Below are 24,092 nucleotides of genomic sequence, written 5' to 3'. Positions count from 1 at the left end.
CCTGGAAAGCAAGTGTGTGTCAGTGTGTGCCTGGTAGAGTGGCTCGAGCTCATTAATCAGTCTGTAATCACTGTTTACAGAGTTCCTCTGGACTACTCACTCTCACAATTCAGATCAACCCTTTCAAGTGCGCACTTCAAAGTCTTGTGAATGTCTTAGGGGATCAGACAGGACAGGAGAGTAGTTACTGGTGCCATGTATAGGCTTTAGTGTTATTAATTAGGGATGCAAATTTCGGTCAATTTTGCTGCCAACTAACCAACCCTCATTAACCGGTCAACAAACGGTTAAATTTTTTTCCAAACAGTAAGATGACATGACCAACAGAAAATACGATGCATGCATACAAGGAACGGACATTTTCATTAAGAGCTTAATGGAAACATGCAACAATAGAAAGCCTATTGTCTTAGTCAAAAGGCTATAGCCTATTATTGAACATACAACTTCTGTAATGAAGCAGCTAATAAAAAGTCATTTTCAAACGTTTGCCGAAATGGAATTCGTGGGAAAACACCATTCTAAGCAGTGCACCTAATGCGAGCGGTTCCATATATGACATAGATGAAAATCTCTGTCACAAACTTAGAAAGATGGGAATCTAATAGCAACAACTAGGATGGGTTGCTGACATGACTAGGATTGTGCCTTTGGCTTCTGGACAACGAGAGGAAATTCTGGTTAATAATGGCTTGAGGAAGTCTTTCTAAAATAATTGCGCGCTGATAGCGCCAGGCTATCAATTACAAGTTGAGATCGAGAAATCAAAATAGTAGCTCTTTTTAATCACGGCCATCAAAACAGTTTTTAGCACGCAATTGCTTTTAGACTTGTTATTTGTTGCGCAATGACTGGGGTTACAAAAGCACATATTTCACTCCAGCACCTCTTTTTTAGGCTATTCCGCTCCTCAAACTAAGCTCTTTATGCCAATTTAATTACACTAAATTATGCAAATTAACCTATAGACCAATAAGCATGACCTTTAAAATGTATTTTCGGTGGGTGACCGATTAACGGTTAACATCCCTATTATTAATACACAGCCACTTCCGACTATGACTCCATGGTGTGTGAACTGGTCACAGGCAAATATATGGGTCAATGCTGTTTTGCCTGGGTCTGCGTCACACAGTGGACACTCTACCAAGAGTTTACATGAGGACAGTGCACACTTTTACAGACTTTTTAAAAGACATACAATATCTTGTCTTGATCAAGAGTCTATCTTTGCTCAAATTGTCAGTAATAAAACCCTGCTTCAAAGCATGTCTAGCCTATATGATGCCCTTGTATCTTGTGCAATACAAATCCTGTCTTTAATTGCATCTTCTACATGTATTGCTGAGTGTCATACATGACGGGAGGGCAGGCAAGCAATATGTCAGGGTTCACCACTATGCTTGCCACCAGGCTCAGCGCCCTTTATGTTTCCTAACCCGTCCAATGAGCAGTGCGGAAGCTATCAAGAAAGGGGTGTTCTCATTGACACCAGAGCAGCCTATTATTGCTTTACAGCCACTCTACAGCTCCCATCTGGTTTTATTTGTATTTTTCTAACAATCCCACTGCCCAGTGAGAGCGGGGACGAAGCACTTACAGTACACAGAGACATACACAGTCACACCGGGGCCACAAATCAATCTAGCGATGGTAGCAACGATGCAGAGGATGAGCGAGGGTGAGGTCATTTGTCATTAGTGGGATGCTTGGAGGGATCTGGTGACTGGGGATATAGTGTCCCCCCCACCATTCAAGGCCCACAAAGCCGAGGGTTATGTCTCACTCCTGGGGACACTAGGGGATGGGTGGGTGGGTGGGTGGGGGGTGGGGGGGCTCGCCCGCAGTCAACACAGCCTCACAGCCCCATTCCAGCACTGATAGGGCCTCAGAGAGCAACCAAGCTGTTGTCAGTGTGATCTGAGCCAGCACTGATAGCAGGGGAAAATGAAGAGCTAGAGAGGTGGGCACACAGACAGGCAGACATGTATAGATTAGATACACACAGATGCATCATACCTGGGAACCGTTCATCATTTGCCAAGGAAACTCAGGGAACTCAGGGAAAGTCAGAGGGGTCTGGGTCTGAATGACAGCAGTACGTGCTTGGCTAATAACAGAGTCGAGGTAGCTGATCTTTACTGGCTTCAGCAGCCATCACACTGAGACACATGGGGCTAGCTAACTGAGATTCTCCAGAAGACTCATTTACAGCAATATGATGAAGCCTAACTGTACAATGTCAGGGGACTGGAGAGGGCATACCCTGCAAACAATAATGAATCGTTAGGACGTCCCTGGGACTTCACGAAACGGTCGCCTAAAGTCGTCAGGACGTTGTGTCATGGTCCCCTGGACGTTTTGTCTAGTTCCCGGTTTGTCCCGAAGACGTGATCTGATGGTCGCAAACCCCCCACACAACTTTTTACCCAGGGCAGTTTCATTACACATCATCCCTGTTTACTGTTGCAAAGGCCATCAAGGCCCTAAATGGTGAACCACTGATCCAGTCACAGCTCTTTGTCTTTTGGAAATGCTAGGGACACCCACAAACATAAACAATGCTTTTAACAGTGTTTTCAACTTACATATTTGACACACTTTGACATCCATGATTAAATTGTGTATGTTTATTCATACAATCATTATTATTATGTCCTCACGACATTCTGATCTTCTTGCTACGCCACCATGTCTGTGTCAATGACTGATTTCACTTGTAGACCTATTCCTACACTTTGCACTTCAAAGTAAATCTCAGCTCTGATTCAGGGGTAACATTAAACAGAATAATATGCCCCATCAACATTAAACAACCATACTGAAAACCCAAACCAAATTGCTGAAATAAGTTAATGAAATCAATAAGAAAATAGCAGTGCAGATGACATTATTTTGCTAAGTGCAGAGATTTATCATATATAATGAATGTGTAGGGGAGTTCTGAGAATGCTACATAATTTGTGGCGCAGCAGAAAGATCAGCATGCTACAAATCCAGAGGTTGTGAGTTCAAATCCCATGTGGGGTCATATTGAAAAGTCAGTAGTAAGTGATCAAGTAAAATATAATCATATTGTCATTGATTAAATAATTGTACACTATTTTAGCTGAACAGCTTACCAAAAAAATACATACCATTATATTACTTTACTTATAATGGTTTGGGACACCTGTGACCATCAGGTGACAAAAACCTCCAGGTGACCATGACACAATGTCCCAAGAACATCCTAAAAACATCCTCAGGGATGTCCCCAGGACCAACCGGGAACTAAACAAAACCTCCAGTGGACCATGACACAACGTCCAAGAACGTTCAGGGGAGCATGACACAACGTCCCCATAACGTCCTAAAAAAATTCCCCGGGTCAAACCGGGAACAATAAAAAGGTCTCCCAGAGAACATTCCCTGGGGACCATCATGCACAGTCCTAAGGACTAGTAAAATGAAAGTCCTGAGAATGTCCTAAAATGGTCCTCAGTGACGTCCTGGGAACTTACAGGAAACTAGACAAAGGTCCCACCGAGAACGCCAGTGGGATAATGTTGCGCCAAATCCCTTAAGGGACCTAATGGACACGTCACCGAATGTCCTCAGGACGTCCCCTGTTTGTTGGGATATTACATTTTTGTAAGTAGTGAGAACGCTTGGTAGCAGGCAATGTTGATAAGTAATCTTTCGACATGTTGTACTTTTCTTAAATTTAGTTTTATAATTGACTAAAACAAGCAGACAACTAAAGAATTGTATTTTAAAAAGGTGACATTTTTGCTGTGAGCCAATTGGGTAACTAATGTAACAAGGGGTTGCTTTCCCCACAGGTGGGCGGGACCGCAACATTCTATTAAATACTGACTGAGATATACAGGAAACAGCAGAGGTAGCACCCCCCTATCCACATCGATGGGACCGCAGTGGAGAAGGTGGGAAGCTTCAAGTTCCTTGGCATACACATCACTGACAAACTGAAATGGTCCACCCACACAGACAGTGTGGTGAAGAAGGCGCAACAGCGCCTCTTCAACCTCAGGAGGCTGAATACATTTGGCTTGGCACCTAAAGCCCTCACAAACTCTTACAGATGCACCATTGAGAGCATCCTGTCGGGCTGTATCACCGCCTGGTACGGCAACTGCACCGCCCGCAACTGCAGGGCTCTCCAGAGTGTGGTGCGGTCTGCCCAAAGCATCACCGGGGGCAAACTACCAAACCTCCAGGACACCTACAGCACTCGATGTCACAGGAAGGTCAAAAAGATCATCAAGGACAACAACAATCCGAGCCACTGCCTTTTCACCCCGCTATCATCCAGAAGGCGAGGTCAGTATAGGGGCATCAAAGCTGGGACCGAGAGACTGAAAAACAGCTTCTATCAGACTGTTAAATAGCCTTCACTAGCACATTAGAGGCTGCTGCCTCATAGATTAGAAATCACTGGCCACTTTAATAAATGGAACACTAGTCACTTTAATAATGTTTACATATCTTGCATTGCTCATCTCATATGTATATACTGTATTCTATACTATTCTACTGTATCTTAGTCTATGCCTGGTTCGATTCCAGGCTGTATCACAACCGGCCGTGATTGGGAGTCCCATAGGGCAGCACACAATTGGCCCAGCGTCATCCGGGTTTGGCCGGTGTAGGCCGTCATTGTAAATAAGAATTTGTTCTTAACTGACTTGCATAGTTAAATAAAGGTTAAATAAAAAATAAATAAAAATATGCCACTCTGACATTGCTCGTCCAAATATGTATTTATATATTCTTAATTCCGTTGCTTTACTTAGATTTGTGTGTATTGGGTATATGTTGTGAAATTGTTAGATATACTACACTGTCGGATCTAGAAACACAAGCATTTCACTATAACATCTGCTAAAAATGTTTGTGACCAATACAATTTGATTTGATTTGAGCATTATAGGGAAATAATGCACACTCTAGAATGCCCTCCAAGCCAATCAGAAACCAGCATTCAACAATGGTCCCCGTGTAGCTCAGTTGGTAGAGCATGGCGCTTGCAATGCCAGGGTTGTGGGTTCGATTCCCACGGGGGGCCATTATATTTATTTAAATGTTTTATTATGCACTCACTAACTGTAAGTCGCTCTGGATAAGAGTGTCTGCTAAATGACTCAAATGTAAATTGTGTCTTAACAAGTCAATCAGTATGCTACTAAAGCCGACATTCATAATTCAACACATTAAATTGATGAATTGAAATCCTGTAATTCAACATTTTGGATGAGGGTTAGGGAATGGGCAAAGAAAGTAACATTTTCAAATTAAGCAGTGTTAATGAGTGTTTTCAAGGTAAAATCTATCACAGCTTCAGAAGCCAAATCAGATTGCTTGTCGCTATGCAAAGTGCAATATAAACAACAAAGACCTAAAAAAATAATAATATGGAAATTACTCTTTTGAAGTCACTTTAAAAGGAAGGGCCTGTTATGGGTCAGTTGGTGCTTTTTAGAAAATATATCTACATAATACTACCATTCCTCTCTGTCTAATAGAAGGCGCTGCAGGAAGCATGTTCAGCACGAAGTAGGGATCCTTTTGGGATATCATTAGTAAAATGAACACCAAAATAATACTGTTTTCACGGACAACTTTCAACATACCACTGGTATCTACAGAATGCAAATTTCCTATGGATAAGGAGAGGGAGAAAAAACACAAGCACTAGGCCTACGTACACTTATTCACAGAGAAAGGATTTCTGGTTGTTGAATTATCCTAATGACTGCGGTCAGCAAGACCTGCTAGTGTCTTTTAACAACGTGCATTGGACATCTCCGTCTCTGTGTTTCTAAACTGGATGAGCGCGCAATTTGTTTCCAGGTAACTTCTTACACATGCAAAACCATGTCAATTATTCTTTCAATAATCTACACTTTAGTCTGCAGCCATGCTATAGTCATTGCTGTCAAGCTATTTCTGGGTGTAAGAAATGTTTTTGTGCATGCTTAATGTGAAGAAAGTGAGTGTGTGACTGGGAGAGATTTAGTCATTTGTTAGAAGAGACCATTTTCAATTGGGATTTATGGAGAAAGAACACCAATATTTCACCCTCTGCTCTTGTGCTGCTTCAAAGGTTACAAAGGAAATTGAGATGGATTATGCCGACATGAAATAAAGGAACCATTTTTGAATAATCTCTACACTTGTGCAAACAAAGGTAACATAAACCAAATGAGGTCATGCACAAACTAAATCCAATTTACACAAAAGTACAATATGTGTGTGGGATTGTGTATGGTTTTGATTTGTGTGTGTGTGTGTGTGTGAGTGTGTTTGTGTGTGTGTTTGATTGATTGGTTGACAAATTATGATCCAGATTTATGGTTCTAACATTCACATGTCTAAACCCCATTACTTTCAGATGACATAATTAAGATGTGTTTGCATGATTCAGAGCCCCAGCTATCCACTTGACAAATTAAGACTTACATCGCGGTGAACCAACGTTACAAGGCGCACCCACTGCCATTAGTAAAGGTTCATTAGCTCGCCCATAGAGTGAAGTTCACTATATTCTTCCCCTGACAAATGAAGGCAGTTTGGGGAGTGAGAGGGAGAGTGTATGGGGCCCCAGCAGCAGTATCAGCCCTTCAATCAGATGTAAAATGAGTTTCAAACTCCAGAGACACTAAAAGTGAAGACCTTTCAGTGTGCCATACAATTCACCCTGGCCCCAGCTTATTAACTCGACACTTCAAAATCTTAATGATTCCAATTCACCTCCCGCTGCATGTAGAAATACAAAGTGGAAATAGAGAACAACCTTGAAACGACCCCTTTTCAATGCATGACCAAAACAGACGTTCATTCAACAATTGTGCATCTTCTTCATATTATGCTGAAATTGCCTACTGATCAGTGAGTTTACGAGAAGAAGAAAAACACTGAATTGTAATGCTGTAAAACCGTTGGTGAGATTATGGACATTATTATTTTGAGGCATTGTCATTTTGTTATTGTGCTCCCGTTTTGTACCTGTGCTCATTGCTCACACAACCGGCTTGACTGACATGGTACCTATTTGCAGTTACACAGAAAACGTGCTTTGACATTTAGCTGGTGGCAACCTGAAAGTGAATATGAAATGAAGTGGGAGAGATGCAGACAAGGGATGCAACATTATACTGTTGTTTGAGTGAGAAACAAAAGGATCAACACAACTCAACGTGTTCCCCTTTCAGCGGGAATCAAAGCGGCTCCAGTTGCAGGAGTGAAAGTGATACTGTTGCAGTGACAAAGCAGTCAAATTGTTCCTTGTGATTACCCGAGGTTCTTGTGATGTTGAAATGCGAGTCGGCAAGAGAAGAAGAAGGGGATATTTAAGTTGGCACCGAGCGACGAACAAATGAGGCAATTTACATGTACAGTAAAACGGAGGGATAGGAAAGTTCAGAGCATGTTATTAACTCTGGCCGATATACTTTTGTTTTGAGTGATCGACTTGGAATTAAATTTGCTTTATACGGGATGACTTTCAATGGTGCTCCTCAAGGAGAGACTTCAGAAGTTTATCAATGTGCAGAGAGATTATGAATACTTTCCCAATTATACTCAGATATAAATAAGTCAATAAATCGGCTATTGAATGCAACTGTGGAAATTGTATTATCAACTGAGTACCAGAAAACAAACAGAAAGTAGTTTGCACACAATTCAATTAATTTCACTTGGGGGGGGGATGGTGTGTAAATCCACACTGTACACACCCACACAGAATTACAAATCCCCATCAATGGTGTGTTAATGGGATGGAAATAAAGAATATACATCCTTTTTACTTTCACTCCACTTACTCTTTTCATTTGCATTTTCTCTCAAATCCCCCACTTAACAAAGTGTTCTCACAATTAAGTATTTATTTATCAATGTTGATGAAGAAAATATTTTGTGTGCAACAAAACCATAAAGTCAGAATATGCTGCCGAAATTAACTGCGAGTAAGGGTAAACCATTTAAATCTGTTAAATCCTCACTGATGGAATGAAAACATATTCCAATCATTTAAGGTAGGCTATAAAACCGTCTTGGTCATTGTAATCAGACAAAGAATACTTGGATTAACATCTGAAATATTAATGAGCAGATGGGAAATAGTCTGCACTTAGTCTGAAGCGGGTTATGCAATTGATTGAGTGACGTAAAGAGTGACATTTCATAATATCACAAAGACGTCCATTGCAACTCTCACCTTACACAAGGTATTGAGTATATCCTTAGTCCTTATCTAAGATGACTCATTGAGAGAACACATACAGTGCCTTCAGAAAGTATTCACACCACTTGACTTGTTCTTGTGTTACAGCGTGCATTTAAAATGGATTCAATTGAGATTTTGTTTCACTGGCCTACACACAACAACCCATAATGTCAAAGTACAATAACATTTTTATTTTTCAATTAAAAATAAAATGCTGAAATGTCTTGAGTCAATAAGTATTCAACCTCTTTGTTATGGCAAGCCTAAATACGTTCAGGAGTAATAATGTGCTTAACACGTCATATAATAAGTTGCATGGACTCACTCTGTGTGCAACAATAGTGCTTAACATAATTTTTTCATCTCTGTACCCCACACATATGATGATATGTAAGGTCCCTCAGTTGAGCAGTGAATTTCAAACACAGGTTAAACTACAAAGGCCATGGAGGTTTTCCAATGCCTCGCAAAGAAGGGCACCTATCGGTAGATGGGTAAAATGTTTAAAAATCATGGTGCATGGTGAAGTTATTAATTCATTATTAATTACACTTTGGATGGTGCATCAATACACCCAGTCACTACAAAGATACATGCATCCTTCCTAACTCAGTTGCCGGAGAGGAAGAAACCACTCAGGGATTTAACCATGATGCCAATGGAGACTTTAAAACAGTTAAAGAGTTTAACGGCTGTGATATGACAAAACTGAGGATGGATCAACAACATTGTTAACCTAACTGACAGAGTGAAAAGAAGGAAGCCTGTACAGAATAAAACATATTCCAAAACATGTATCCTGTTTGCAATAAGGCACTAAAACTAAAACTGTAAAAAATGTGGCAAAGAAGTGACCTTTATGTCCTGAATACAAAGTGTTATGTTTGGGGAAAATCCAACACAACACATTACTAAGTACCATTCTTAATATTTTCAAGCATGGTAGTGGCTACATCATGTTATGGGTATGCTTGTCATCGGCAAACTGAATAGAGCTAAGCACAGGCAAAATCCTAGAGGAAAACCTGGTTCAGTCTGCTTTTCAACAGACACTGGGAGACAAATTCACCTTTCAGCAGGCCAATAACCGAATCCACAAGGCCAAATATACACTGGAGTTGATTAACAAGACAACATTGAATGTTCCTGAGTGGCCTGGTTACAGTTTTGACTTAAATCGGCTTGAACATATATGGAACGACTTCAAAATGGCTAGCTAGCAATGATCAACAACCAACTTGACAGAGCTTGAAGAATAACATGAAAAAGAATGTGCAAATATCATACGATACTGGTGTGCAAAGCTTTTAGAAACGTACCCAGAAAGATTCACAGTTGTAATCACTGCCAAAGGTGATTCTAACATGTATTGATTCAAGGGTGTGAATAGTTATGAAAATTAGATATTTCTGTATTTAATATTCAATACATTTGCAAACATTTCTAAAACCATGTTTTCACTTTGTAATGATGGTCTATTGTGTGTAGATGGGTGATCATTTATACTTATTTAATCCATTTTGAACTTAGGCTGTAACGCAACAAAATGTGGAATAAGTCATGGGGTATGAATACTTTCTGAAGTCACTGTAGACCCATAGCACAAGTATAGCAGAGGAACCAACTATAATGAAAGACTCGTGCCTCCCATCCCTAAGATGAGCATTGTTTAAATTAATTAACCAAATCTGAGCCCAATCATTCCTGTCCATGCAGCATCTGCTGTAGCCTTGTCAGACTCTCTATAAACTAATCACCTACATGCCCAGACAGCAAGAGTATCAAGCCTCCGATTTGGTCACTTTCAGCCTACTTCCTCCCTGTATTTTAACCTCTTTCTCTCACTGACAAAAATCCATTATGTATGTGAGGCTTTGCTATAGAGGTGCTGCTGAGCTTGGAATAAAAGCACTGTTCCTCTCATTGGCCCCCCTCGGTATCCAGTAAAGACTGTAGCACGGTTGATAACACCACTCACATTGTGAGCTACTCCTTGGTTCAACGTCACTTCTCTTTGTTAAGGCTCTAGAAGAGCCTAGAAAAGCAGCAAAATAATATTATACATGTTATTTCAGCTAGAACACGTGATTCTCAGGGAGTACGAGCAAGGTAGGAGAAGATAACAACTCCTTCGAAAAAATATGTAACTGCTGGTATAGTAGACTACAGGTGCCAGAAAAAAAGTGCAGCAGCCCAGAAACCCCAGAACTCGACTATACAGCGCCTTTAGAAAGTATTCACACCTGACTTAATCCACATCTTGTTGTTACAGCCTGAATTCAAAATTGATTAAATATTTTAAAAAATCTCACCCATCTACACACAATACCCCATAATGACAAAATGAAAACTTGTTTTTGTAAAAAATGTTTTATTGAAACAGAAATATCTAATTTACATAGTATTCACACCCCTGTGTCAATACATGTCAGAATCACACTTGTCAGCGATTAAAACTGTGAGTCTTTCTGGGTAAGTCTCTAAGAGCTTTGCAAACCTGGATTGTACAATATTTGCACATTATTCCTTTTAAAATTCTTAAAGCTCTGTCAAGTTGTTTGTTGAGCATTGCTAGACAGCCATTTTCAAGTCTTGCCACATATTTTTAAGCCAATTTAATTCAAAACTGTAACTAGGCCACTCAGGAACATTCAATGTCATCTTGGTAAGCCACTCCAGTGAATATTTGGCTTGTGTTTTTAGGTTATTGTCCTGCTGAAAGGTGAAATTGTCTCCCAGTGTCTGTTGGAAAGCACACAACCAGGTTTTTCTCTAATATTTTGCCAATGCTTATTTACATTTTACATTTTAGTCATTTAGCACACACTCTTATCCAGAGCGACATACTTTTTTTTTTGTGAGTGCATACATTTTCATACTGGCCCCCCGTGGGAATCGAACCCACAACCCTGGCGTTGCAAACGCCATGCTCTACCAACTGAGCTACACAGGACTTATCTATATTCCGTTTATTTTTACCCCCCCCCAAAAAAAAATCCCTAGTCCTTGCCAATGGCAAGCATACCCATAACATGATGCAGCCACAACCATGCTTGAAAATATGAAGAGTGGTACTCAGTGATATGTTGTGTTGGATTTGCCCCAAACATAACACTTTGTATTCAGGACATAAAGGTAATTTTTTGCCAAATTCTTAGCATTTTTACTTTAGTCCATGTTTTAGAATATTTTTATTCTGTACAGGCTTCTTTCTTTTCACTTAAGTTAGTATTGTGAATAAACTACAATGTTGTTGATCCATCCTCAGTTTTGTCCTATCACAGCCATTAAACTCTGTAACTGTTTTAAAGTCACCATTGGCCTCATGGTGAAATCCCTGAGCATTTTCCTTCCTCTCTGGCAACTGAGTTAGGAAGGACACCTGTATCTTTGTAGTGACTGGGTGTATTGATGCACCCTCCAAAGTGTAATTAATAACTTCACCATGCTCGGAGGGATATTCAATGCCTGCTTTTCTCATTTTTACCAATCTACCAATAGGTGCACTTCTTTGCGAGGCATTGGAAAACCTCCTGTTCTTTGTGGTTGAATCTGTGTTTGAAATTCACCGCTCGACTGAGGGACCTTGCAGATAATTGTATGTGTGGGGTACAGAGATGAGGTAGTCATTCAATAATGTTAAACACTATTATTGCATACAATTTAAGACATTTAATCTTTTCATTTTTTATAAATTAGTACAAATGTCTAAGAACATAATTCCACTTTGACATCATGGGGTATTGTGTGTATACCAGTCACACAAAATCTCAATTTAATACATTTTAAATTCAGGCTGTAACAGAACAACATTTGGTAAAAGTCAAGGGGTGTGAACACTTTCTGAAGGCACTGTATCTGAGGAGAAATAACTTCTCGTTTGGAAGGAGAGTCATGCCTCTGAAATGTTATTGCTTTTGGCAGCCATCAGAGCTGAAGCCAGTGCCAGATCTCAAGAGGAATCACAAATGGAGTCAATTACAATATATTTTGATGCATGGGAAAGTTTAGACATTGTCCCGGGGTGATGACAATTGGGATTGTGTGGAAATCAGTCGGGGAGAGATGCAGAGGCGCTATGTCCATAAGCTGTATGGATCTCTGCCCTCTGGAACAAGGAATAAACAAATAAATATATATATATATTTTTTTTTAAACTCCTCAGCCACACAAAATGAATGACTTCCCTTCCGGGCAATAAATGTGCCAAGCTACAAACTGCGTCGCTCTTCAAGGAGTAGCCCCAAGCAGATGGTCACTTCACTTTGTGGAGATATGTTTTTCCTTTGCTACATCATTGGAAGGCCTCAAAATCAGTCTCTCGATGTCAAACAATCAGCCAATTAGGTACTGGGGATAATGAAGACAGCAGGAAAGCGATGTGAAGAGACGTGTCTTTACAAAGAAGCACAACATGGAAGTGCTTGGATAGGTGGGATGCTGACCAGTAGCCTGAGGTGGCTACTGTGTGTGTATGTGTGTGTGTGTGTGTGTGTGTGTGTGTGTGTGTGTGTGTGTGTGTGTGTGTGTGTGTGTGTGTAGGTGGTGGGTGGGCCATTGGAACGAGTGAGGCCTACCACCGAAACAGATGGCAAAGCAGTGGGACATTTACATGTTAACACACACCTTTTGTCCTCGGCATAGAATCTTCCACTGCCCCAGGGCAAGGGGTTTAGTGTCCGAGTGTCTCCACCAATACCTAACATACCAAATCACTAATTTCCGAGAACTGGACTTTGGTTCAATGCACCTAATGATCAATAATCACCTGCATTGACCATTCAGTGCCCATACAGTATATTTCCCTATCCACCATTTGCTGGTATTCAATCATTGTGCTCTGTCATTTATCACATCATATACTGAGAATAAAGGATTCCTATATTCACTCATATCATCTTTTATTTCTGCTCATTATCAGTTCAATAAAAATAAAAATCTCAAACAAAAGCATTACAGTCTATATGAGACACATTGGTGACACCTTTCCCAAGAGCGGAGCAGACGAGAGTAAACACAGGTAGCTCAAGAGGCGAGCTGAGATGGAGGGGCAGGCGAAGGCAGCCTGGAGAGGTTGACTCATGTCTTCACACTCATTCACCACTGCCGTTTCAACTCACACCTCCGTGGGACAGACACACTTCACTGACGGCCTGACATTTCCGGAGCGAAGAGACACCCGGCGAAAGGTTAGTTGATCTCTTCACTCTATTTGGGTAAGAAGTCAACAGACAGGCAGAGCACAGGCAAATTGAAATGATAATCGGAGAGTGAAGCGTCAGACGAGAGAGATATGTCATTGCAAAAGTACAGACACGTTTGTGTTTTTACTACAGGAAGTACATGTTTTGTACCCTAAGGCATCCTTCACCTTTTGGTGACTCGGTGTGACTGTATTCCCTCTGTAAACAATAAATTATATGTCTTACAGATAAATCAACTTTCCACAGTCTCAGTTGAAATCGGGTGGCGGTTGTCCCTCAACAATACTCCAAGGTCAGGTGGCTAGTCAGTGAGAAAGGAGTCTCGTTTAAAATACCCTCTCTCCCGCTCTTTATCACTCACTCTCTGTCTCTCATTCTCTCTCACTCCTTTACTCAATCTCTCTCCCCCTCCCTCTCTTCCCCCACCACTGTCCCCATTCGTAGCTCAACAGCTCCCTCTTTGAGAAAGAGAGATGACTGCCAGAGAGTCAGGAACTCTCCTTATATGGGCATGTTTACACAAAACCTTCCAAAGTTAATTGACTAACCTTTTACACTGAGACAGTGGAGTTTGACTAGTCTCAGAAAAGTTCTAAAAGACAGCTACCCCAAACTCCTCATATTGAAAGTGGAATAATGGCCAATCTAATTTGATTCAACAGATACTGTACATTTGAGGTTCAAAGTGTTATCTTTTTCCATTTTCTTTGGGAGCATTGCAGGGGAAGCTGAGTAATTGTTGCAGGGGAAACTAATGCTTAATAAACAGCAAAGCTAGTTTTGATTAGAATATAATGACAATAGAATATCATGTTGCGCAAATCATGTAAAATAGCAACATGTGACAAAAATCAAACAGTGAAAATAAGGTGATATCTTGTTTTTGTCTTCTATTCAAGTTGTCGTGTGCCATCTTCTTCCGGATGCCTGGTTTCTCATTTAGGGTCAGGAAGTTTGTTTAATCGAATATAGAGGATGCGGTATTCCTTCGTAAAGTGTATGCGTCTCTCCATTATTTTAGGCTATACTCTCTCTACTTTTGCATATTTGGGACAAAAAAAAACTCACTTCACCTCAGGAGAATAAATCACCATTGTGGAACATATTTTCAAAAGCAGCATAAATTAATAAGAGTACAAATGTGTTTGCTGGTGCGATAGAGCCTGGCAAGACTGAGAAGGCATGCCATGACTAAACAATAGTGAATACTTCTTCTAATTACTGTAGCTGGTTAAATGATGAGGGGAGACCTCACCATCTGTAGTTCATACAGATGAATCTAATAAATCGGGGCGTCAGTGAAGCCAGTGAAACCCTGCAGACTCGTCTCACATTCCGTGCTCTGTCCGCATAAAACACTCCTCATAGATCATCAATGGTCCTCCTGAGTGGCGCAGTGGTCTAAGGCACTGCATCGCAGTGCTAGCTGTGCCACTAGAGATCCTGGTTCGAATCCAGGCTCTGTCGTAGCCGGCCGCGACCGGGAGACCCATGGGGCGGCGCACAATTGGCCCAGCGTCGTCCAGGGTAGGGGAGGGAATGGCCGGCAGGGATGTAGCTCAGTTGGTAGAGCATGGCATTTGCAACGCCAGGGTTGTGGGTTCGATTCCAGTATAAAAATGTATGCACTCACTAACTGTAAGTCGCTCTGGATAAGAGCGTCTGCTAAATGACTAAAATGTAAATGTAAATCAATGAGCCTTTGCAATAAAGACTTCTGTTTGTGGAAGATTGGCCTTTTTATGCGAGCAGTCACATCGCTTTTGTTTCACGGCTGTGCGCTTGGGCCAAACCCAGAGTCCGATGTTAGGAAGAGATACCCCGATATGGAGCTTTGTCATTGGTGCAAACAGTCTGAAGGATTCCATTGGTCAGAGAACACACACCATATCAATGCTCTCTTCTTTTAGAGTCTGGTGGTCTTATGTCTTTAGTGCTGGTGGGTGTTGCTCACCCAGTGAGTTTTATACAGTGAGGGAAAAAAGTATTTGATCCCTGCTGATTTTGTACGTTTGACCACTGACAAAGAAGTGATCAGTCTATAATTTTAATGGTAGGTTTATTTGAACAGTGAGAGACAGAAAAACACATGTCAAAGATGTTATAAATTGTATTAATTGATTTGCATTTTAATTAGAGACCCCTCTGCAAAACATAACTTAGTACTTGGTGGCAAATCCCTTGTTGGCAATCACAGAGGTCAGACATTTCTTGTAGTTGGCCACCAGGTTTGCACACATCTCAGGAGGGATTTTGTCCCACTCCTCTTTGCAGATCTTCTCCAAGTCATTAAGGTTTCGAGGCTGACGTTTGTCAACTAGAACCTTCAGCTCCCTCCACAGATGTTCTATGGGATTAAGGTCTGGAGACTGGCTAGGCCACTCCATGACCTTAATGTGCTTCTTCTTGAGCCACTCCTTTGTTGCCTTGGCCGTGTGTTTTGGGTCATTGTCATGCTGGAATACCCATCCACGACCCATTTTCAATGCCCTGGCTGAGGGAAGGAGGTTCTCACCCAAGATTTGACGGTACATGGCCCCGTCCATCGTCCCTTTAATGCGGTGAAGTTGTCCTGTCCCCTTAGCAGAAAAACACCCCCAAAGCATAATGTTTCCACCTCCATGTTTGACGGTGGGGATGGTGTTTTTTTTATTTTTTATATATATATATATATATATATATATATATATATATATATATATATATATTTTTTTTTGTCATTTTGCAGACGCTCTTATCCAGGAGTTACAGGAGCAATTAGGGTTAAGTGCCTTGCTCAAGGGCACATCGACAGATTTTTCACCTAGTCGGCTCGGGGATTAGAACCAGCGACCTTTCGGTTACTGGCACAACGCTCTTACCCACTAAGCTACCTGCCGCCCTTCGTGTTCTTGGGGTCATAGGCAGCATTCCTCCTCCTCCAAACATGGCGAGTTGAGTTGATGCCAAAGATCTCCATTTTGGTCTCATCTGACCACAACACTTTCACCCAGTTCTCCTCTGAATCATTCAGATGTTCATTGGCAAACTTCAGACGGGCATGAATATGTGCTTTCTTGAGCAGGAGGACCTTGCGGGCGCTGCAGGATTTCAGTCCTTCACGGCGTAGTGTGTTACCAATTGTTTTCTTGGTGACTATGGTCCCAGCTGCCTTGATATCATTGACAATATCCTCCCGTGTAGTTCTGGGCTGATTCCTCACCATTCTCATGATCATTGCAACTCCACGAGGTGAGATCTTGCATGGAGCCCCAGGCCGAGGGAGATTGACAGTTATTTAGTGTTTCTTCCATTTGTGAATAATCACACCAACTGTTGTCACCTTCTCACCAAGCTGCTTTGCGATGGTCTTGTAGCCCATTCCAGCCTTGTGTAGATCTATAATCTTGTCCCTGACATCCTTGGAGAGCTCTTTGGTCTTGGCCATGGTGGAGAGTTTGGAATCTGATTGATTGATTGCTTCTGTGGACAGGTGTCTTTTATACAGGTAACACACTGAGATTAGGAGCACTCCCTTTAAGAGTGTGCTCCTAATCTCAGTTTGTTACCTGTATAAAAGACACCTGGGAGCCAGACATCTTTCTGATTTAGAGGGGGTCAAATACTTATTTCCCTCATTAAAATGCAAATGAATTTATAACATTTTTGACATGCATTTTTCTGGATTTTTGTTGTTGTTATTCTGTCTCTCACTGTTCAAATAAACCTACCATTAAAATTATAAACTGATCATTTCTTTGTCAGTGGGCAAACGTACAAAATCAGCAGGGGATCAAATACTTTTTTTCCCTCACTGTATGTTGGTAGTGCAACATCTTATCAAACTGCTTCCATCGTCATCTTCATTATTTGGAATCGCTGGACACAGAATAACAAGTAGCACCTCGGAAGGCAGATATTTAATAATAATTATCAACAGGATGTTTCCCTGCAGGTATTGTAAATGCTAAATTAAAATTCAGCCAAACAGCTAGACACTAAATTGCGGAGCGTCACAGAATAGATGACTAGCTCCCTCCACTGTATTAAACATTATTATAATTCCAGCCTTATCCGTCCATTAATCTACAGTGCCGGCCCCTGAGCAACCTAGCTGGCCCCGTGGAGCCCAGAGATGAGGAATCGTAACGTTCCTCTACTTTTGTGTGTTTGATTTCCCCATCCATCCATCCATTCCTTGTACCGTATTCCCATTTTGAAAATATTGCTCCGTGAACCCGGGTTCAATCTCGTGCGATTGCTGCAGCCACTTGTCCCTGATTAATGTCAGCTTGGAGATGAAAATTATGTATTCATTGGAGGCACTGACGGTAGCCGTCTCTCGTTGATGGCTGTTACTACAAGGCGAGCGAAGGGTGAGGGAGTCTGTCATTAAGCTGGGTTGTGGCCCACTCTCTGTGGCAAAGCTTTACAGTATCTCCCAGTGCAGGTTGACGAGGTAGAATGGTTGGTGAACAAAGGCAGCGAGGCCGGAATGGGAATGTAGTGTAATTGAAGGCACTTAGGGAGCTTCAAGGACAGGAGTTGTGGAGTTCGGTGCTGGGGCTCCTGTGGGGGTCGACAGTGCTGGTGCTGGGGCTCCTGTGGGGGTCGACAGTGCTGGGGCTGGGGCTCCTGTGGGGGTCGACAGTGCTGGGGCTGGGGCTCCTGTGGGGGTTGACAGTGCTGGCGCTGGGGCTCCTGTGGGAGTTGACAGTGCTGGCGCTGGGGCTCCTGTGGGGGTCGACAGCGGGCCCGGAGAGGGAAAAAGGAAAGATAACTTTAATCGGAAATTGAACAGAGGACCACAGACATCTGCCAGGCGCTCACCTGCCTGGTGGCCGCCACAGGACTCTCCTTTGTGCCGTGGTGAATGTAGCTACTTATCTGTGGTCCTCTGTAGCTCAGCTGGTAGAGCACGGCACTTGTAACGCCAAGGTAGTGGGTTCGATCCACCCATACACAAAAAAAAAAATATGCACGCATGACTGTAAGTCACTTTGGATAAAAGCGTCTGCTAAATGGCATACTATACTACATGGAGCTGCTTTAGAGATTCGAAGCCCCCTACCCTACCACCACCTCTCCCTACAAACACTTATTTTTAATCAATACGTTTGGGTGTAAAATAATGGAGGCATAGAGAGGTGGAGAGATTGATAGTAAGGGATATGTCTAATGGTGAGACGGGGCCGAATGAAGAGACAAGAGTTGTGTGTTTCTAATTAGTGGCGCTGTGTGCAACATGTTCCCAACTAATTGAGTTCAGCGGCTCAGCGTAGGGGCCTCATTTTAGAATAGAAGTGCAATAACCTGCTGATTTAATCTGAGGAAGACTGAGTATTTTTACGAATCCTCGACAGGCTAATGTTCGGTTGAAGGAAATTTAACAACAATTATTGAATAATGAGCTCACAAATGGGTTTAGTTTTGCAGCCTTACACAGTGTAAAAGACTCAGTGTAAAATACCTGGGTCGTGTTCATTAGGGCACACAGACAAAATAATAAAAAAATAAGTTTTGCAACTGAAATTACTTTCCTATTGGACGAGTCCAGGAAATCACTACCTGTTTCAGTCCGTTTTCTTCAGTTTGGTGGCTAATGAACACAGCCCTGTTGGATCAATTCCCCTCATTGTCAGGTATTTGTGTTTAAATCTGCACTGGGGGTGGAAACAGTGTCAGAATGTACACTACCGGCACCAAATCCAATGTCTATTAAAACTGATTGTTCTCAGGGGTGCATGACCTTCTGCTTGTATTGTTGCCGAGGCCCCGGTGGGATACCCCGTGTCACCTATATCTGGCTAATAAACTCCATCTGAAGTGATTTATATCCCCTTACGGGATACAAAAGGTCAGATCAATTCTCACGCCCACCACCTTTGTCTTAATTTAGACCGCCTGCCGTCAAGAGACAGGAAAGCACATGTAGAAAGAAGTGTGCATTCAAAATGTGTTTTAGGCGGGAATGCGCTCGGTATTGATTGCATTGAATTGCCTTTTTATTATTACATCCAGAGGAGACACAGGGAGAAGACTTGGGCATTACATTGCAGCAAGCTATAAACGGGGCCTCCTATCCACCTCAGGCAATTCTTAAACTCATCAACGCTTTAATGAGACTTCTGGAGCTGGGAGATGAATTAATGGCTGGGTTTTCTCTTTATTTTTTTTATTCCCCTCCTTCTCTCTCTTCTTTCTCTCATACAGAATGGGGGGAAGACAGCGTGAGGAGCAGGCATGGCCCTCTGATGTATAAGGCATGTATGAGACACAGAGGGACATTGATGAGGGTGAAGAATGTTTAAAAAAAATGAATGGGTTTTACAGGTATTGGATTAATCTGCTTCCATCTTTACTAAACCTAAAACATAATCCATGTAACTAGCTCGTCAATTCAGCAGTCAAATAAAAGCGGCCATTTGAAAATAACATGATAAATGTCTATATCATGAGCATTGATATTACGGGGAAGATCAATGTTGGGTCTATGCATCTTTAGTGGTGCAGTGAGCCATGTGGATCTCCCTCAAGACAATTCTCTTCAATATCCCAACACATACTCTTAGAAGGCATTGCACCCACTCGTGCTTCAGCCAAATGGAAATGTCAAGCATCCATTAGTAGGTTGTAGAGAGGCCTGACTCATGTCATCCAAACCCTGTCGAAACCCATCGTCCTCAAAGATGAAAGGAAGACATCACAACAATGATTTCAGAAAGGATTATTTTTGGCCTAATCATTTTGGATATTCATTAAAACCCTGGCACGATGTGCTCACCAACATTTGAATACATACCTGGTCCTGTGTGGCTCAGTTGGTAGAGCATGGCGTTTGCAAGGTCAGTATTGTAGGTTCAATTCCTGCTGGGGCCATCCATACAAAAATGTAAGCATGCACTACTGTATGTCACTTTGGATAAAAGTGTCTGTTAAATGGCATATATTACTATATTTAATCAAGTTCAGGCTATGTGTCTCAAACTAGTTTTACCTGGAGGAGAAAACACTCATCTACTGAATGATGCTGCACTGCACGTTGTAATTAAAGTTATTTGGGGGGAAGGACTTTACCCTCTGCTTGGTTCATCATCTTTGCTCCATCTACTTTTACAGTTTTGGTGCTCTCACACTTTCTCAGATTATATGACTACCTCCCCCTGCACTCCTTTGGCTATTCTACATTCTACAACAGAACAATCCCATTGTTGTCTTCTCTTTTTGGGGAGGGCTTGCATGTGTTTGATTATGCATATCTCCTGTATATACTGTTAAGGACTTAACATTGTATGCTAGAGTAGAAATATCACATTAATCAAATATATTACGTCCCAGGATTCCAAAGAGAAAACGAAGCTAGACATCAATTCCTATAGTGACAGATCAAATTAAAAATATATGGATTTGAGTGTCCTGACATTTTGAGTGTCCTGAAACAACTCCTCCACAGACAATTTATCAGTGGTTGATGAGGTGCTCTTTCGTATCTGCTGTGTTGTATGGCATGAGTGAATCTGCTATCATACAATTTGTCTCGCTGGTTAAGAGCAAACTATAATATCTCCAAATCCATTGTCAATGACTGGACCCAATATTAGCCAAACATACTATACTTCAGTGAGCCTACTGCAGAGATACTACTGAATGGGAATGCTCTACAATGCAATTCATATGAGAAAAAAATATGCAACAGGAAAAACTAAAATGGGGCTTATCCTGTATAACAAGTTCAGATCAATATCAAAGGCAGTATCTTATCGTCCATGTTTTGTTGTTATATATATTTCTGCCACAACATTCTTACCGATATGTGACATGCTCAACACACTATCACAGCTTATTGTGATATAGATACAAATTACTTATTTGAAATTTGTGACAGGCACACAAAAAAGTCCACAAGTTCACAACGCATTTTGTTTGTATTATACAATTTTCTTTCTTTATAGCGCATTCGTGTACATTACACAAGTTCCAATTTCTTATGGCTAACGTTAGATAGGCTAGCTAGGTGGCTAACGTTAGCTAGGTTAAGGGTTAGGGGTTAAGGGTTAGGTTCAGGGGTTAGGGTTAGGTAACATGCTAGCTAAGTATTTAAAGGGTTAAGGTTAGGGTTATGAGTTAGGTTAAATGATTAAGGTTAGGGTTAGGGGAAGGGTTAGCTAACATGCTAAGTAGTTGCAAAGTAGTTAAACAGTTGTAAATACTTGCAAAGTTGCTCATTAGCCAAAATGCTAAAGTTGTCCATGATGAGATTCAAACACGCAACCTTTGGGTAGCTATACTTCACATCACACGCCCACCCATCCTCCACGACCAACCTCCCTCCTATCATTTCTGTCTTAAGTAACCTACTGTCTTTATCTGTGATTGAAATGCACTGTATGCAAACTCGTTTACTGCACACGGACAATTCCAATTAAGCAATTTGTGTCTATATAATCAATCTGTGATATGATTTTGTCACGGGCTACTTAGTAGACATTATTTGCTTATATTTAAGAATTTCAACAACTATCAAAGCAGTGCTGACATTCTTCAGTTTGCTAATGTCTACGGGGAAGTATACGATCACGCCATCTTGGTCTGGGCCTCTGATTACAAAGAGGACTGCTCAAAGCATTCTTTACTGTATTGTATACTGTATTGTTGTGTAGTATGACCCACACTACAAACACATATCAGCACTTTCAATCAAACAGTGCTAGATTCAGGTGAGAGAAACTCAGCGAGAGAGTTTCTTGAGCGGACAAAGATCTCGACAAAAGAGTACAATACGCACACTGAGAAGTGAGAGAGAAATGTCTTAAACACTCTGCACTCCTTCAAAGGTCTAGTACAAAGTCCTATAATAGGTAGATATGAAGCATTGAGGCCTGTGGGGGATCAGATAACTCACTTCCTGCTGTGAACAGACAACAGGGCTCATTATGGCTAACAGAAACACACAGTAAAAAGAGGAGTCCACCACAGGTGCTATGAACCATACGCTGACACACAGTTTAGGGCAGAGGAGAGTCACATTACTGTGGGAGAATGTTTGCTTTTCTAAAAATCGCAGGGCCCCCGGGCAGCTTCAGTGTCTGCTCCAATTTCATTACCCATAACTTGAGGAGGTTTGTAGCTCCGAGCGAACTAGTCCCATTGTAATAACCAACAGCCAAGGGCCTCTCAGGCATTAGGCTGCTTTCCCTCTGCTCGCCCTGAATGTTATGTTATGTGAGCGAGAATAGAGACATACTGAATAAGCTGGCACATTTCAAGAGGCAAACCTTGAGGGGTGAATGGAGTGCCATTCATTCCGAAAACAATCGGGACAATTAGCTAGCAATCAAAAATGTACATGATTGAAGGTTAATTCATTGTGTTGAAATATCTAACTGGCTTGCATACGCCAAACTAAACCTTATGAGGAGGCCATAAACACCAGAGCAAATCTTTACAATTGACATGTGGCTCACGAACGGCCCAGGAGTTGAAAGGCAGGAAGAAACTAGAAAAAAATAATGGAGATAAGGCTTCATGGGGAGAGAGCTGGTGGGGGGGTGTTAAGGCGCAATAATGGTTGCCCTGAGCCGTAATCCCCTCTGTTTGTGATTTTATTGGCAGTCCCTCTGAAGGATGGTGGCTCCCTATTATGACTTAACACATCAAAATGGCAGCGTGGCACACGCCGAAAAGGCCACCTGAAGATAAACACAGCAAATGCTGGGAGCTGGTATACTCCAGCCTAAACATATTCTCAATTTGGCCGGCAACAATCCCTCCCTGTACCTCAGCTTCGGCAGGCAGGAATCAAAACAGAGCTTTAAGTCAGGAGTTGGTAGCAGCTGGCTATGCCTGCTCGCCACAGCAAGGGAGAGGAGAGGGAGAGAGGGCCTTTTGTAGATGCTCTTATAGTGGCTGATCATGAAGATGTTAATTTCTCTCGACTTTTAAAGCATTACTGCATTTTAAGTGTGAAAGCTTGAAAACTGTCTCTTATGTAACTGATAATCCCTGCTGCTTTTAGAAATGTTTTCCACTCTATGCCTTATGAGTTATCGATAGGACACAATCAATAAAAGGAACAGCTTATTGTATTTACATTAGGAAATCAGAAGCATTTTTGAACCGTCTAGGGCAGAAGGTCTGGAGAGTGATATCAGTATCATTATACAGGAAAAAACGGCAGATGTGGCAGCGGGTAATATGGACTATCCCTTTCATGACCATTTTAATACCGCTTTCCAATTATGCAATTATTGCTTTATCACACCACACTCCCGTAGACCCTGCCCTGTTCCCTCTGATCAGCATGCAGTCGACCTGACTTCCTATTCCCAATTCTGGTCGGCAATTTTACATGCAAATATGCTGCGGCTGATTTAAATAATATTTGAATATGGATCACACAGCGCAACTTCATATCACAGGACCAAACAAGGGGGTAAAAAATGCAAATCGTCAACATGTAAGAGAAAGGTCAAACTCGAGCCCTATAATAATTATTTTGAAAACACAACTGCTGGAAGTGAAATGTAATTTAAATGCCTAAAGAACAAAATTTGCATTGATGAGGATGAATTACATTAGAAAAAATTAATAAATAAAAATAAATAAAAAAATACATTCATGGTGCTGTGCAGAGGGGAGTATCATGCTAAGGTGATTTTGGCAGTGTTTCCCAACTCTGG

General features: G+C 41.6%; 1 protein-coding gene across 1 annotated transcript in view; it reads right to left on the bottom strand.

Moving 5' to 3' along the window:
• The window catches only part of LOC121535952 (protein diaphanous homolog 2-like), a 726,045-nt gene that overhangs the window by 180,266 nt on the left and 521,687 nt on the right, over window positions 1-24,092 (bottom strand). The gene's annotated exons all lie outside the window — the stretch shown is intronic.

The sequence above is a fragment of the Coregonus clupeaformis genome, chromosome 2 (assembly GCF_020615455.1).
Source record: "Coregonus clupeaformis isolate EN_2021a chromosome 2, ASM2061545v1, whole genome shotgun sequence".
Taxonomy (NCBI): Eukaryota; Metazoa; Chordata; class Actinopteri; order Salmoniformes; family Salmonidae; genus Coregonus; species Coregonus clupeaformis.
The sequence above is the reverse complement of the archived record's forward strand: the minus strand, read 5'-3'. Positions and strand labels throughout refer to the sequence as shown.